Genomic DNA, 15,888 nt, shown 5'->3' on the forward strand with positions numbered 1-15,888 from the left:
TTGGTATTACAAATATAGGCATGTTCCAGGGACTGTTAGAAGGCTCTAAATGCCCTTTATCTAATTTTTCCTGTATAAGACCCTGTAAATAAGGCAATTTATTACTAGAAATGGGCCATGGTAGGGGCTGGAAAGAATGGAGTGAGGAAATAATTCCTCCTACTCCCAGGAGGGGGCCTTCTTTAGTGGGCCAATATGATGGCCAGTCCTCATGTCTAACAACTGATTGATGAGCCTCTGTATCTAATAGACCCTTTATAGCAATACCTTGTACTCTTAGGGTCACTATATGCTTAAGGTCAGATGTTACAGGAAAATCCATAATGCCTAGGTGAGGGGGCCTTTTTCCATTGAAGCTGCTGACCTTCTTGGTTGCAGGGCTGAGGGCTGTCTCATCTCTTACTTAAACTTTTTTTTTTTAATTTTGTTGACGTTAGAACAGCAATCTCTAGACCAATGAAAATCTTTTGGACATTTAGAACATTTTTAATTTGGTTTGGGTCTCAAGCCTGACAATGGGGGATCAGGTATAGGCTTGTGATCCACGGAAGGTATCCATCATAAATAAGTTGTTTTATTAAAATCTGGGCAGCTTCTACATGAGGGACTTTAGTCTCTACCATTCCCCAAATCCTAGCTAAGAGATCAGCCTATTGCTCCTGTGGCTTTTGTCTGAGATCAGTTAAGCTAGCTCAGGCCAGTTCACAATCTGATATAGATGTGCAGGCTCTTGAGGCACAGAGGCACGCCTAACAAAAAGCTGAATATTAGGCTGAATTGGGCCCCAAGATGGAATCACTGCTGACCAACATTATGGCAACCACCACCCGGCAGGCAGCATTCTGGGAACCAGGAATGCAATCACCCTATTTTCTCAGTGGCTACCTAATTCCTGCTTTTAACAACATCCCCTAATGATAACGGCTATTCTCCATTATAACCAACAAAAACCTGAAAAACGCCTAACTGAACGGCTCCACTACTGAGGCAATCGCTATTGACTCACCCCCCCCCACCCCCTTCTGCTATAGACTCACATGCCCCTACTCACAAAACAAAGAAATTCTACAAAATCCGGCCTGCGGTAACTAGGAATCACTGACCTCTCTCTCTCCCATCAGAGTGGCCAAGCAGCTCAACATTCCAATAATTTACTTCTTTTCTTGCCTCAGAGGGGTCTCTGTGGTCCTGGTCTCTTCTTGAATCTAGCATCCCCTTTTAGGGTTCTCAGTTTTATTCATGAAAAATTTTAAATGGACTCAGATGGAGGTTTTAGAACAATTTTATTAGAGATTTAAAGGAAAATCCTCAAGGCAACCTGTAAATCTCAACAACTACACTAAAGAGAAGAATGGAGAAATGAAGGAAAAAGTCATAAACCCATGGGATTTAGCTCCAGTTTGGAGGTCAGACATGGTGGACAAACACATTGGGGAGGGCAGTTCTGATCAACTGATTAGCCTTGCAGAAGGTTCAGTTGAAGACACAGGATTTTTCTAGGAATTTTCTCATTCACACTGTGGAGAATCAAATTTGTTTATTTTCAAGTCACATCTTAACAGGAAATAAAAAACAAGTATATCACATTTTTGCAAAAAAAATGATCTTCGCACATTAAAATGCAAGGTTTTAAAAGAGATGTTTTGCAATCCTAATTGCTATATTTCACAAATACCAAAAAGATGAATAAAGGACAAGACAGTACAATTTCATGTTATTTTTGGTAATACAAAAGTGTTAGTGCTTTGGAGAAATAAATGGCTTTTCTTTAAAAGATCCCTGTTTTTAGCATAAAAAAGAAAGGTAAGTTTTGTTGTCATATGCAAATCAGTAGAAACGAATGGTTACTAAACTTTTCAGTTTTTTTAAAAAAAAGTTCAATGATATTCATACCTTTTATTTACATGCATACCAATATGAAAGAGAATTTGAAGTTGGAATCATTTCAATGTATGGTTTTACAGATAAGATACATTGTAAAGGGATTGAGTTGTGCTATGAAATTTGGGAAATGTTCAAGGAATAACATTTTTCTTCTGATCATTTCTGACAGTGAGGGCAATTGTGTGAGTGGCATATCAGTATACTGACATGGTTAACTTATTTTTAAAAGGGGTTATTTTAGAACACATTTCTGGAGGTTCCATTCTCAGACTGTGTAGAATCATGACTTTGTGTCTCTGGTGGTGAAGGTGCCAGAGAGAAGATTTTGGGAACATGTGACAGAAAAAACTGCTCATGTTATGTCCACAAAACAAAGGAAATGAGCAGGGTTTAGGGTTCTATAATCAATTCTGAGTTCATGTACCCAGTGTCCTAAGGAACTCCCATAAAGCCTGTTTCCTTATTTTTATTTTTAAAAATGTATTTAATAACAACATAATTAGTAGAAGCATTTCAATACAACAGCATAGTCAATAACAGTTTCCAGAGCAAAGATGCATCTCTTTCAAAATTGGCTGTAATTTTTAGGTTCATGGATGTTTAATTAATACATTTATACATTATTGTATTTAGTATAAACCCTATAAGACAAATTGAATGAGGTTTTAACCTTTAAAAAATATCTCTATTTCATTTTAGAATATACTGTTTTATACATTAAAACTCATTTTTAAGGCAAATAACACTTAGATGTTTGCACATGTGTATCTAATCTCTGTGTATCTGATTATTACTAGTCACAGTCCATTTTTTTCTGGGATCCTTGGCACCTGAGCATAGATATAAATTCATCAGGTAGATTTCAAAGGTAATACCTTTCATATCTACTAATTAATAAGAAGCAAATTTTTATGCTTCTTCCTCAAATATAACTCATATTTTTATTCATTGATTTTTTTGTGTGTATTTCACACAGAACATCCCAAACAACCTTATTCATCTTTATACCTGCATCCCATATGGTATCCTCCTATAGCCTCCCCCCTCCTCCACTGGAGCCCATATGCTCTGTCATCCCCATTACTATCCACTGTGTTGTCATTGCCCCCAGCCATTACCCAGTGCTAGTCTATCCACTGAGTCTAGTTAGCCTATCTAGAGTCCCTTGTTTTAGGAAGATCAGCTCTTCTTCATCTAGCCTTAATGAGTTACCAACACTCCTTTAGATAAGATTGAGGTCTGCTGTTCTTTTTCCCTGTAATATGCTTGGTTACTGTCTGGGAGTCTCCTGGGCCACCCTGACCAACAACCCAAAGGAAGGTTTTTCTTGTTATGTAGCCTTGAGCTATACATATGGACTCTTAAAAAATTATGTTGACCCACTTAATCTTTGGTTATACTTTCCTTTTGGGTATGGAAGACCATACAGCTGACCCAAATAAACCAATTTATTTTTAACTTGAAGTTCTTTGAAGATCTTTCCTCAGGGGTCACGTGGGCCTGGGAGGAGACCCTGGCTCCTTTCTTTTTATCAGTTCCATCTATGGGAAGATAAGTCAAAGGTCCTGCTCAACTGTGGCTGGCTTCCCTTGGAACATGGAGGAAATGTTTCCTCTATGCTGAGCCTCCCCTTTGTAGAATGGACACAAGTTCAAGTCCATCTTGTGGGGTCTCCATGGCCTACTTGATCAAGAGGACAGATGACCACAGGTACAGGACACTTTGAGAGATACTCTATAGTCCCCTGGAGCTTAGTTGATCTTTGAGGACAAGGACTGAAAACTGTCCTTTAAGTCCCTCTGAGCAGATTAGTATAAGCGTGAAAGTATAGCTGTTAAACATCCAAGAAGGTTAGTCCCACCAGTCTGGTACTTTTAATTACCATGTGTTATGTAGATAAAGCTTGGGCAAAAACCAAATGTTCTCAGATAAACTTTGTCTAGACATATATTTTGTTACTTGAATTAGTTGTATGTATAATGTGTCAGTAGGTTGTTGGACAATTATGGTTTCCTCTGTTTCTTTTCTTTTCTTTTTTTTTTTTTCAACTAGCTAGCCATTTTTTATCTCTCACTGTCTAACCCTTCCACCATGGTTTCCCCACTTAAATTTCCTCCATTTTTCCCATTTCTTCTTTAATAATACCCTTCTCTTATGGTCCCATTTCTCTTGATTGCTTTCTTTCCCTTTATCTACAAGGTTCCTTGTATAACCTTCCCTCCTCCCTCCCATTAAAATAACCCGATTTTTATCCATATCTCTCTTAGTAACACCTGTCTCCTACTGTTCTTCTCTTTCAGGTTCTTTCTTTTCCTTTATCTCCCTGGTTCCTTTTCATCATCCTGGTTCCTGTAAGTGTGTCTGTATACATACTCACTTATAAGGATTTGGTGCTAGGATCCACACATGAAGGAGAACATATGTCATTTGTTTTTCTGAGTCTGTGTTACTTCACTTAGTATAACAGTTTCTAGTTCCATCCATTTACCTACAAATTTCATGATTTCATCTTTCTTTACTGCTGAGAAGAACTCCATCATATAAATGAACCACATTTTCATTATCCACTCATCAATAGAGGGACACAGGTTGCTTCCATCTTTTAGCTATTGTGAAAAGAGCAGCAACAAATGTGGATGTACAAATGTCTATGCAATAGCATGAGTCCTTTGGGTTTATGCCAAGAACTGGTATAACTGGGTCAAATGGTAGGCTCATTTGTAGGTTTTTTAAGGGTTCTCCACACTGCTTCCCATAGGGGTTGAAAAAGTTTGCAATCTGAGCAGCAGTGGGTGAGCATTCCCCTATCCTACATTCTCTCCACCATTGTTTGAGCATTTCATTATAGCTTTAACATAGTCAGTAACACATTCCAGAGCAAGGATACATCTTTTTCAAAGGCAGCTGTAAATTTTTAAGTTCGCAGTTGAATTGATACAGTCATACAATATTGAACTCAGTATAAACCCTGTAAGACATAAAATTGAATGAGTTTTTACCCTTTAAAGAAGATCTCCATTTCATTTTAAGATATGCTGTTTCCTACATTTTTAATGCTAACACATAATGTTTACACATGTGTCTTTAATCTCTATGTATCTGATTATTACTAGTCACAGTCAGTTACACTTGGAGCCTTAGTACCTGAGTATGGATATAAAGTCATCAGGTAGATTTCACTGGTAATGTTTATCACACTGGTACTAATTAAAATGAAGTATTTTTTTAATTTAATAAATATATGATTAGAAGAAGCATTTCATTACAGTTTTAACATATTCAGTAACACACTCCAGAGCAAGAGTACACCTCTTTCATAAGTGGCTGTAAGTTTCTAGGTTCACAGTTGAATTAATACAGTTATACAATATTGAACTCAGTATAAGCCCTGTAAGACATAAAATTGAATGTTTTTAACCTTTAAATAAGATCTCTGTTTCATTTTAGAACAAAATGTTCCTTGCAGAAAGACTCATCATTTTTGCTACTAACACTGAGATGTTGGTGCATGCACCTCCAATCTGTATGTATCTGTTTATTACTAGTCATAATCTGTTGCACTTGGAACCTTGATGCCTGTGTATGTCTATAAATTCATCGCGTAGATTTCAATGAGAATGTTTATCACCTCTACTAATTAACATGACATAAATTTCCATGCTTTCTCCTCAAATATAAAACATTTTTTAAAATGTCTTGATTTGTTTGTTTGTGTGTGTGTGTGTGTGTGTGTGTGTGTGTATGTATCACAAAGAACATCCCAAATCATCTTATTCAAATATAGACCCACTTCCCAGATGGAACCCTCCCATAGCTTCCTTCCCCCTGCTAGAGCCCTTATACTCTGATGTCTCAGCTACTGTCTGCTGTGTTGTTGGCACCCCCAGCCATTCCCCACTACTTGCCCTTCTGGTGAATCTAGTCAGCCTATCTAGATGTCTTTGTTTTAGGAAGGTCAGCTGTTCCTCATCTAGCAGCAATCAGTTGTTAATATTTCTTTATCTAAGTTTGTGGTCTGCTGTTCATTTTTCCAGTTCTATACTGGGTTATTATCTGGGAGTCCCTTTGGCCCCCCTGGCCAACAACTAAACAGAAGGTAACTCCTATCTGGAATTGTTGCTTGTTATGTAGCCTTTAGCTATAGGTATGAACTCTTAAAAAATTATATTGGCAACTTTAATCTTTAGATATACTTTCCTTTTGGGTGTTGAAGGCCATACAGTTGTCCCAGATAAACCAATTTATTTTTACTCTTAAGGTCATTTGAGGATCTGTTCCTCAGGGATCACATGGGCTTGGGAGGAGGTACTGGCTCCTTTCTTTTACCAGCTCTGCCTATGTGATGATAAGTCAAAGGTCCTACTTGAACATGGCTGGCTTCACTTGGAAGCAGGAAGGAAATGATTCCTCTGTGTTGGCCCTCATCTTTATAGACTGGACACTGGTTCAAGACTTCTGGTGGGGTCGCCTTGGCCTCATTGATCAAGAGGTCAGGTGACCCACCACAATTACAGGACATTTTGAGAGAAGGTCATAGTACCCTGGAACTAGTTGATCTAGGAGGGCAAGAAGCAAAAACTGTCCTTTATGTCCCTCTGAACAAATAATTATAGGCCTCAAAGTAAGTATGTTAAATAATCAAGGTTAGTTCCACCAGTCTGGTACTTTTAATTACTGCGTGTCATGTAGATAAACCTTGGGCAAAAACCAGTTGTTGCCTTGACATATATTTCTTGATTTGGTATGTATATTTTGTCAATAGTTTTGGAATAATATGGTTCCCTTTGGTTTTTAAAACTAGCTAGGCATTATTTATCTCTCATGTTGTCTCACCGCTTCATCAAGGTTTCCCCAATTAAGGTGCCCCCATTTCCCCCATTCTCCTTTACTAATACCCTTCTCCTATGGCCCTACCTCTCTTGAGCTCCTTCTTTCCCTTTATCCCCTAGGTTCCTTTTATACCCTTCCCTCCCCCATCCCTTAAACTAACCATATTTTATCCATATCTCCCTTATTAAGGCCTGTTTCCTACTGTTCTTCTCTTTCAGATTCTTTCTTTTCCTTTACCTCCCTATTTCCTTTACATTATGCTGGTTCTTGTAGTTATGTCTGGCTGCATACTTATTTATCAGAGTCTGGTTCTAGGATACACATATGAGAGACAACATATGTCAATTTTTTTTCTGAGTCTGTGTTACTTCACTTAGTATAACAGTTTCTAGTCTCATCCAATTACCTGCAAATTTCATGATTTCATCTTTATTGCTGAGTAAAATTCCATCAAAAAATGAACTATATTTTCATTATCCACTCACCAATTGAGGGACACTTAGGTTGCTTTGATCTCTTAGCTATTGTGAAAAGAGCAGCGACAAACATGGATGAACAAGTGTCTCTGCAATAGGATGAGTTCTTTGGGTATATATCAAGGAGTGGTATAACTGGGTCAAATGGCAGGTTCATTTATAGTTTGTTAAGAGTTCTCCACACTGTTTGCCATGGGGTTGAACAAGTTTGCAGCCCCACCAGCAGTGGATGAGTGTTCCCCTTTCCCCACATCCTCTACAACTTTTGGTATCATTGTTCTCTTGATCTTAGCCAGTCTGACTGGGGCAAGATGAAATCTTAACGTGGTTTTAATTTTCATTTCCCTAATTATTAGTGATGTTGAACATCTTTAAGCTGCTTCATTGCCATCTTTACTTCTTCCTTTGAGAACTCTCTGTTCATATCCTTAGCCCATCTTTTAATGAGGTTTCTTCTTGTCTTGATTCTCTGTTTTTTGAGTTCATTATATATTCTGGATATTAAACTTCTGTCAGATGTCGTGCTCATGAAAGTTTTCTCCCATTCTGTGGGCTTTCTGTTCACTTCTCTGGTTTCCTCCTTTGATGTGCAGAAGCTCTTTGGTTTAATGAGGTCCCATTCTTGCCCTTATTTCCTGAGTAATTGATTTCGGGTTTAGAAAATTCTTTCCTATACCTATATCTTGTGTTTTTTACCAATGTATTCTTCTAAAATTTTCAGAGTTTCGGGCTTTACATTGAGGTCTTTGATCTGTTTGGAATTGACTTTTGTTTATGGTGAAGGATAGAGGTTTAGTTTCATTTTCTACAGGTAGAGAACCAGTTTTGCCAGCACCATTTGCTGAACATGCTGTCTTTGCTCCAATGAATATTCTTGGCCCCTCTGTCAAATATCAGGTGGCTGAAATTTCATTTATTCATATTTGGGTCTTCAATTTTGTTCCATTGATCTATGTGTCTATTTTTGTGCCAGTACCATGTTGTTTTTATGACTATATCTCTGTAATATAGCTTAAAATCGGGTATAGTGATCTCCCAGCTTTGTTCTTGGTGCTCAGGGTTGCTTTGGCTATCCGAGGTCTTTTGTGCTTCCATATGAATCCTAGAATGGTTTTTTGCAATTTTGGAGAAATATCATGGGGATTTTCATCGGCCTTGCATTGAGTCTATAAGTGGTTTTTGGTAGGATGGTCATTTTCACAATATTAATTCTTCTAATCCATCAGCATTGGAGGTCCTTCCATCTTTTAATGTCTTCCTCAATCTCTTCAAAGATTTAAAATATTCAGTGTAGAGGTCTTTAAAGTCTTTTATCAAGTTTATTCTGAGATATTTAATTTTTCTTGCAGCTATTGTGAAGGGGAGTGTTTCCATGTGCTCTTTCTCTGATTGCTTCTTAGTGGTATATAGAAAGGCTAAAGACTTTTGTAGGTTAATTCTGTAACCTGCTGCTTTACACAACTTGGTAATACCTTCTACGAGTTTTCTGGTGGAATTATTAGCATCTCCTAGATATAATATCATATCATCTGCAAAAAGGGATAATTTGATCTATTCTTATCCAATTACTACTCCTTTAATTTCCTGCTCTTGTCTTATTGCTCGTGCAAGTGTTTCAAGCACTATGTTAAAGAGAAGTGGAGATAGTGGACAGCCTTTTCTGGTTCCTGATTTCAATGGGAATGCTTCCAGTTTTTCTCCATTTAGAATGATGTTGGCTGTGGTTTTGTTACATATGGCTTTAATTAAGTTGAGGTATGTTCCCTCCAATCCAGTTTCCTCTAGGACTTTGAACACAAATGCATGTTGAATTTTGTCAAAGGTCTTCTCTGTATCTATTGAGATGACCATGTGGTTCTTGTCTTTGAGCCCATTTATATGATTTATGATGTTTATTGACATGTATATTGAACCATCCCTGCATCTCTGGGTTAAAGCCGACTTGATCATGGTGGATGATCTTTTTGATGTGTGTCTGTATGGGGTTTGCAAGATTCTTGTTGAGGATTTTTGCATCTATATTCATTAAGGATATGGGTCTATGGTTTTTTGTTTGTTTGTTTGTTTTGGTTGTATCTGTTCCTGGCTTTGGTATTAGAGTGATGCAAGCTTCATAGAAGGAATTTGGATGTTCTCCCCCCATTTCTATCTTTTTGAATAAATTAAGTAGTATTCAATGTAGATCTTCTTTAAATTTCTGATAGAATTCTGCTGTAAATCCATTTGGTACTGGGGTTTTTTTAGTTTGGAGGTTTTGTATTACTATTTTAATTTCTTTTTGTGTTATGGGTCTGTTTAAGCTGTTAATCTCTTCTTGGTTTAGTTTTGGTGGTTCCCTTTAGATATCTATCCATTTCTTTTATGTTTTCAAATTTAGTAGCATATAAGTTTTTAAAGTATTCCCTTACAATGCTCTGTGTATTTCTTGTGTCTGTTGTGATACTTCCCCTTTCATCTCTGATTTTCTTGATTTGGAGGTTCTCTTTCTTTCTTTTGGTCAACTTGGCTAGCGTTTTGTCAATCTTGTTTATCTTTTCAAAGAACCAGCTCTTGGATTTGTGATTCTGTGCCTTGTTTTCTTTGTTACTATTTCATTAATTTCTGCTCTGATTTTTGTTATTTCTTCTTGTCTGCTGGATTTCAGCTTCATTTGTTGTTGCTTTTTAAGTGTCTTGTGTTGCAATGTTAAATCATTTATTTGTGTTCAATTTTTTAATGAAGGCACTTAGACCTATAAACTTCCCTCTAAGGACTGCTTTCAGCATCTCCCAGAAATTTTGTTGTATTGTATTGCCATTTTCACTTAGTTCCAGGAGTACTATTCTTTCTTAATTTCTCCTTTAAGCCATTCATCATTGAGGAGTGTGTTGTTTAATATCCATGTGTTCATGTAGTTATTAGGGTTTCTTTCTATGTTTATTTTTAAACTTTATTGCATTGTATTCTGATAGAATGCATGGAATTATTTCAATCTTTTTGTATTTATTGAGATTTGTTTTTTGCCCCAATGTGGGTGATTCTGGAGAAAATTCAATGGGGCACTGAGTAGAAAGTATATTCTTTGGTGCTTGGGTGGAATGTTCAGTAGATGTCTGTTAGGTCCATTTTATGTATGATATTTTTAAACATACATGTCTCTCTGTTAATTCTCCATCCTGTTGATCTGTTTAGTAGAGACAATGGGGTATTGAAGTCCCTTACTATTAATGAGTTGGGATTAATTTGGGTCTTAAAGTCCTTAGTACTGTTTCTATGAAGGTGGGTGCACCAGAGTTTGGTGAATATATCTTCATGATTGTAATATATTCTTGGTCAATTGTTCCTTTGATCAGAATGAGGGGGCCCTATTTATCTCTTCTGATTAGTTTTAGTTTGAAGTCTATTTTGTTGGATATTAGAATTGCAACACCTTTTTTTTTCTTAGTACCATTTGCTTGGTAAATTTTTTTTCCATCTTTTGACCTTAAGGTAGTGCCTGTCCTTGAAAGTGAGAAGAGTTTCTTGTAGACAACAAAAAGATGGGTTTTGTTTCTTAATCCATTCAACTACTATGTTCATTTTGTCTTGGGATTTCAGTCCATTGATATTTAAAGTTATTAATGAAAGATGTGCATTGATTCCTATCATTTTGATTTCTGTTTGGATTCTTGGTGTAACTGTGTGTTTTCACAGCTATACCTTTATTAAGTTTCTTTCTGTTACCCCTTGAGTGTAGTCATTCCATTCTTCAGAACTTTTTATTGCTTCAATAACTCTCTGAAGGGCTATTTTTGTGGACATGAATTCTTTCAGCCTATTTATGTCTGGAAGATTTTTCTTTTTCCTTTGGCTGTAATATATGGTTTGGCTGGGTAAAGCAATTTGGGTTAGCATCTGTTGCCATTTTGAACTGGGCATACTTTGGTCCAGGCTGTTCTGTCTTTCATAGTTTGCATGGAAAAGTCAGCTGTAATTCTGGTGGGTTTTCCTTTATATGTGACTTGTTGTTTTTCCTTTGCAGCTTTCAGTATTCTCCCTTTGTTCTGTATGTTTAGTGTTTTTACTATGATGTGCCATGCAGAGTTTCTTTTCTGGTCCTGTCTATTTCGTGTTCTACATGCTTCTTGTATTTGTATGGGCTGTCTTTCTTCAATTTTGGGAAATTTTCTTCCATAATCCTGTTGAATATCTAGTCCTTACCATTATCCTGAGATTGTTCTTCTGCTCTACCTATGATGCATAAGCTTGGTCTTTTTATGGTGTCACCCAACACCTGCATATTCTATTCCTGTGTTGTCTTAAATTTTTCACAATCTTTGCTTGAGTGGTCTAATTGCTTCACTTTATCTTCCAGTCTTGGTATCTGTTTTGCATTTCATTCATTCTATTTGTGAGGCTTTCTCCTGTAGTGTGGGAGACAGACTTGAGCCTAGGGTGAAAGTCTTATTGACAGCCATACAGCAGGCCCAAGACAACAGTCCGACCCCTGGAGCCACAAGAAACCCCTTGGAACATGTGCTCCCAGTGGCAGATCATGAGGCTGATGCTTAGAGCTCATCACTCCCTAATCACCACCCTTGGAATTCCAAATTGCAACACTTAGATATTGCAAGAGTCAAGGTCACGTGGTTTCCAGGAATCCAGGCTCTGTAATCTGAAACCCATAATGTTAATGAGGCATCCTACTCAGTATTCTGTGATAGGGCCTTAAGTCTGTTATGCTAATAAGACACTAAGCCTGTTATGCTAATAAGGTATCCTACTTGCTGTACTGTGATAGGATGATAAACCTGTTATGCTAATAAGGTATCCTACTTGCTGCACTGTGATTGGACTTCCTGTAATAAACCAGATCTGTGTCACTGAACCTGGTCTCCTGTGTCTGAATGCGGCTCCGCTGACACAGTCTCCTCACCAGGCCTGGGGCCTGGAATTAGGCAGAAGTAGCAATGATCAGAGGCAGCACCAGGTGAGCAGAAGAGTGGTCTCATCTCAGGGCAGGGAGAAGAGTGGCCTCAGGCCAGGGTGAGCAGAGGGGCAGCCTCAACGCCCATGAGAATGAAAGAGCGGTGACCATGAGAATGGAGGAACGGCCACCACTGGTGGTGACTGCACTGTAGTTTCTTTTTTTAAATATTTTTTAACTTTTACAAAAACTTCATGAAAATTTCATACATGGGTATAAAGTGTTTTGATCTAATCCATGTCCACTCCCTCCCCTCCAACATCTCCTGTATCTCCCCATGACTTTTTTCTTTTTCATTTTTTTTCTTCTTTCAGTTATTTATTTTTATGGGGCTTTTGGATACTCTAACAATCCACTCTCTGAAGAGGTAACCCTAAAATCTTTTAAGGTTTAGATACAAGCTCCAAAATACTTTTGACATTTTTGGTCTTTGGAACAGAGCATGCTGCTAAGAGGCCCAAGGACATTTTGACTTTTAGCCAAGAAACTGGCTACTTTACTTTGGGGTCTTTTTACCCTAACTGCCTAGCCAATTCCTACCTCCTAGTCTTATCATGCCTTCCTCTGGAGGTTTACCCAAATTAACAATGGGAATCAGGATGCAGACTGCTTTGGCTTCTTCTATGCTGAACAAGGATGCAGAGTGAGGAAACTGGAGTACCCTTCAGTAAATATATCTAAAAGACTCCCAAGTTGCATAACTCTTATCACCTAGGGGAAAAGAAACTCCTGGAATTGTGAATAGGAGATGTGAAGGAGAAGTAAAAGCAAGGGTAATTAGCATTACAAGTTCTAGACAGGGAACTAGAAAAAAGTCAGAACAGGGCAATTTTCAAATGTTCATAGGAAAGTCCATTGGAATTTCTTGACAAGAACTTCCAAAAGCATCCTTCTATTGGGTTCTTCTTCTTTTTTCTTTTTTCTTCCAAGGCTGGACTCTAGAGTGATGGATTCAGGATTTACTTTCCAGTATTTTGATAGCCATTGGAGTGGTTAGCATCAGTGTTAGTTCCCTACCGAGGCTTCTAGACAGGGGAAGAACAAATTTATCCATCATTTTAGAACAATAGCTGGTTGTCTTCCTCAGCTACAGGTGGGCACTACAGTATTGGAGACCAAGATTTGAAGTCTTACATCTGAGCAGCACTTTCTGGTTAGGCACAAAATCATCAATGAGAAATAATTGTCTAAATAACTTTTTATATAGACCTAAGCCTAATGTCTGGTAAGTGTAATCCCTTGAACTCTTAAAGAAGAAAAATGATGACTTTACTCTTTGGTTATACTTTTCTTTTGGGTATTGAACACCACACAGTTGGCCCAAATAAATCAATTTATTTTTACACTTAAGGTCATTCAAGGATCTGTTCCTCAGGGGACACATGGGCTTGGGTGGAGCTCCTGGTTCCTTTCTTTTATCAGTTCCATGTATGTAAAGATAAGTAAAAGGTTCTGCTCAACAATGGTGGCTTCCTTTGGAAGCATGGAGGAAATGTTTCCTCTGAGCTGACCCTCCACTCTGTAGACTGGATACTGGTTCAAGTCCATCTCATGGGGTCTCCATGTCTTCCTTTAACAAGAGGACAGAAGAATCTCCAAAGTTACAGGACATTTTGACAGATGTTCCATAGTTCCCTGGAACTAGGTCGACCTTGGAGGGCAAGGGGCAAAAACTGTCCTTTAAGTCCCCCTGACCACATTGGTATAGGCCTTAAAGTATGACTGCTAAACATCCAATAAGGTTAATTCCACCAGTCTGGTACTTTTAATTATCATGTGCTATGCAGATAAGGAATGGGTAAAAAACCAAATATCCTCAGATAAACATTGACGAGATATATATTTTGTTCCTTAAACTACTTGACTAAAGTATGACCATAGAAATTAAGATTATGTGTATATTATTTTTGTCTCATCCTTTATATATAACAAACCAGACAGACCTTCATCACTTGCTTAGGCTTTCTCTTTTTTTTCTGTGAAATTTGGAAAATATCTCCGTTGCCATATCCTTTTAACATCTTTAATATTCTCCTGTCATTTCTGATTCAGTATTTGACTTCCTTATTGAGTGTTAACTTCCTTCTTCATTTCAGCCTGAGTGTTCTTCAATATTTCTAACTCTCTTCCAAATTCATTCAGAAGTTTATCCCTATTTTCTTTCAGTTCTTTCAATTTCTTTGTGTGTTCCTTAAATTCACTGAATTATTTTATCATGTTTATAATTGTTCTTTTGAGTTCCATGTCCTACATTATCTCTAGGAGGTTCTCATTGTACTCCCCTACAGGAGTGTTGGTATTTGGTGGGGATATATTATTCGGGTGTTTCATGTTATTATTTTTTCACTGTGACTTTGACATGGATTTCTTTTGCAGTTTCTGATTCATGTGTGAGATACCTTCCTTTGTAGAGTATGTCTGCTTCTCTTTGTAAACTTTATGTGCCTTTGTGGTTTGCTTCTTGGGCATGAAAAGCTGATTGATCTACGCTTCAGGTTCTCTCTTTTGATTTCACATTGAAGGGACCAGATGTCTTTCATCCTGATGCTCAGGAGTTCCCACAGAGACCAAAGTCGATGAGGATCAGATGCTCTCAGGCTTTCTCCTAAAGTCTATATCCCTCTAGTCAGCAGGCACAGTACAATTTGAGGGGATTGCTAGACAGAGGTAGGATTCAGGACTCTGAGGCAATCAGGGAAGGAGGCTGGTCTCAGGAATCCAGGCTGGTGGTGGGACAGCCAAGGATGAAGGCTGGTCTCAGGTATGCAAAGCAAGGTGGGGCAGTGAAAAGGCCCTGAGTGCTCCAGGAATAGGGTTGGTCTGAGTGCAAAGGATCAGGAAGCTCTGGGGAGTCTGGACCAAGAGGGTAGTCCAGAGGTCTGGCATGCCAAGAGAATAGGCCAGTGCCCATGCCAAGAAGAGAGATGGGGTTGGGGAGCTGAGAGGGTGAATGAGGTTGTGGGAGTCAAGGTGCAGTGGGTGTGGTCTAAATTACCCAGGAAAGATGCTGCCCTCAGTGAGTTAGAGGCTGGTCTGGCCAGGGATGAGGAACTGTTTCGTGCATGCAAAGGTGAGTTGGGAGGGGGGACAAGCTTTGATGGCTCCAGACCAAAGTGTTGGGTTGGTTTGGGTACAATGGATCAGGAAGCAGTGGGGAATCTGGGCCAAGAGCGCAGTCCAGAGGTCTGGGGTGCCAGAAATGGGCTAGTGCTCATGCTAGATGGAGAGATGGGGTGGGAGATGGGAGGGTGAATGAGGCTTTGGGAGTCAAAGCTCAGTGGAAAAGTCTCACTTTCTAAAGTTCCAACCACCACTCAGTAGTGCAACCCACATACAAATTATAGCAGTTGAGCATGGTGTCAAGTCATCATCCATGATGTAGGAATGATAAAATATGAGTGAAAACTATAATTGATTAGAGCTGTAATATGCCAAACTAGAAGATGTCCAGTGTAAGCCAGGAAAAGGGGGCCAGGACCAGAGCCCATCAGAGGAAATCACAGTAGTGTCCTATAAGGTGTTAGGTACTGTTGGTTATTTTGGATAAAGAATGTGGGAATTTAAAATTGAGAATTCCAACATTCCTCTTCCCACATAAAAGTGCAAAGGAAAAAGTAATCAGATAGCAGACATGCATGTGCACACACACACACACACACACACACACACACACACACACACAAACACCCACACAGTAAAAAAGGAGACTAGAGTTCCGTGGCTATCCTTGACATACTAGACTTTAACCCACCT

This window comes from Nannospalax galili, unplaced genomic scaffold (assembly GCF_000622305.1).
Source record: "Nannospalax galili isolate Female #2095 unplaced genomic scaffold, S.galili_v1.0 scaffold2149, whole genome shotgun sequence".
Classification (NCBI taxonomy): Eukaryota; Metazoa; Chordata; class Mammalia; order Rodentia; family Spalacidae; genus Nannospalax; species Nannospalax galili.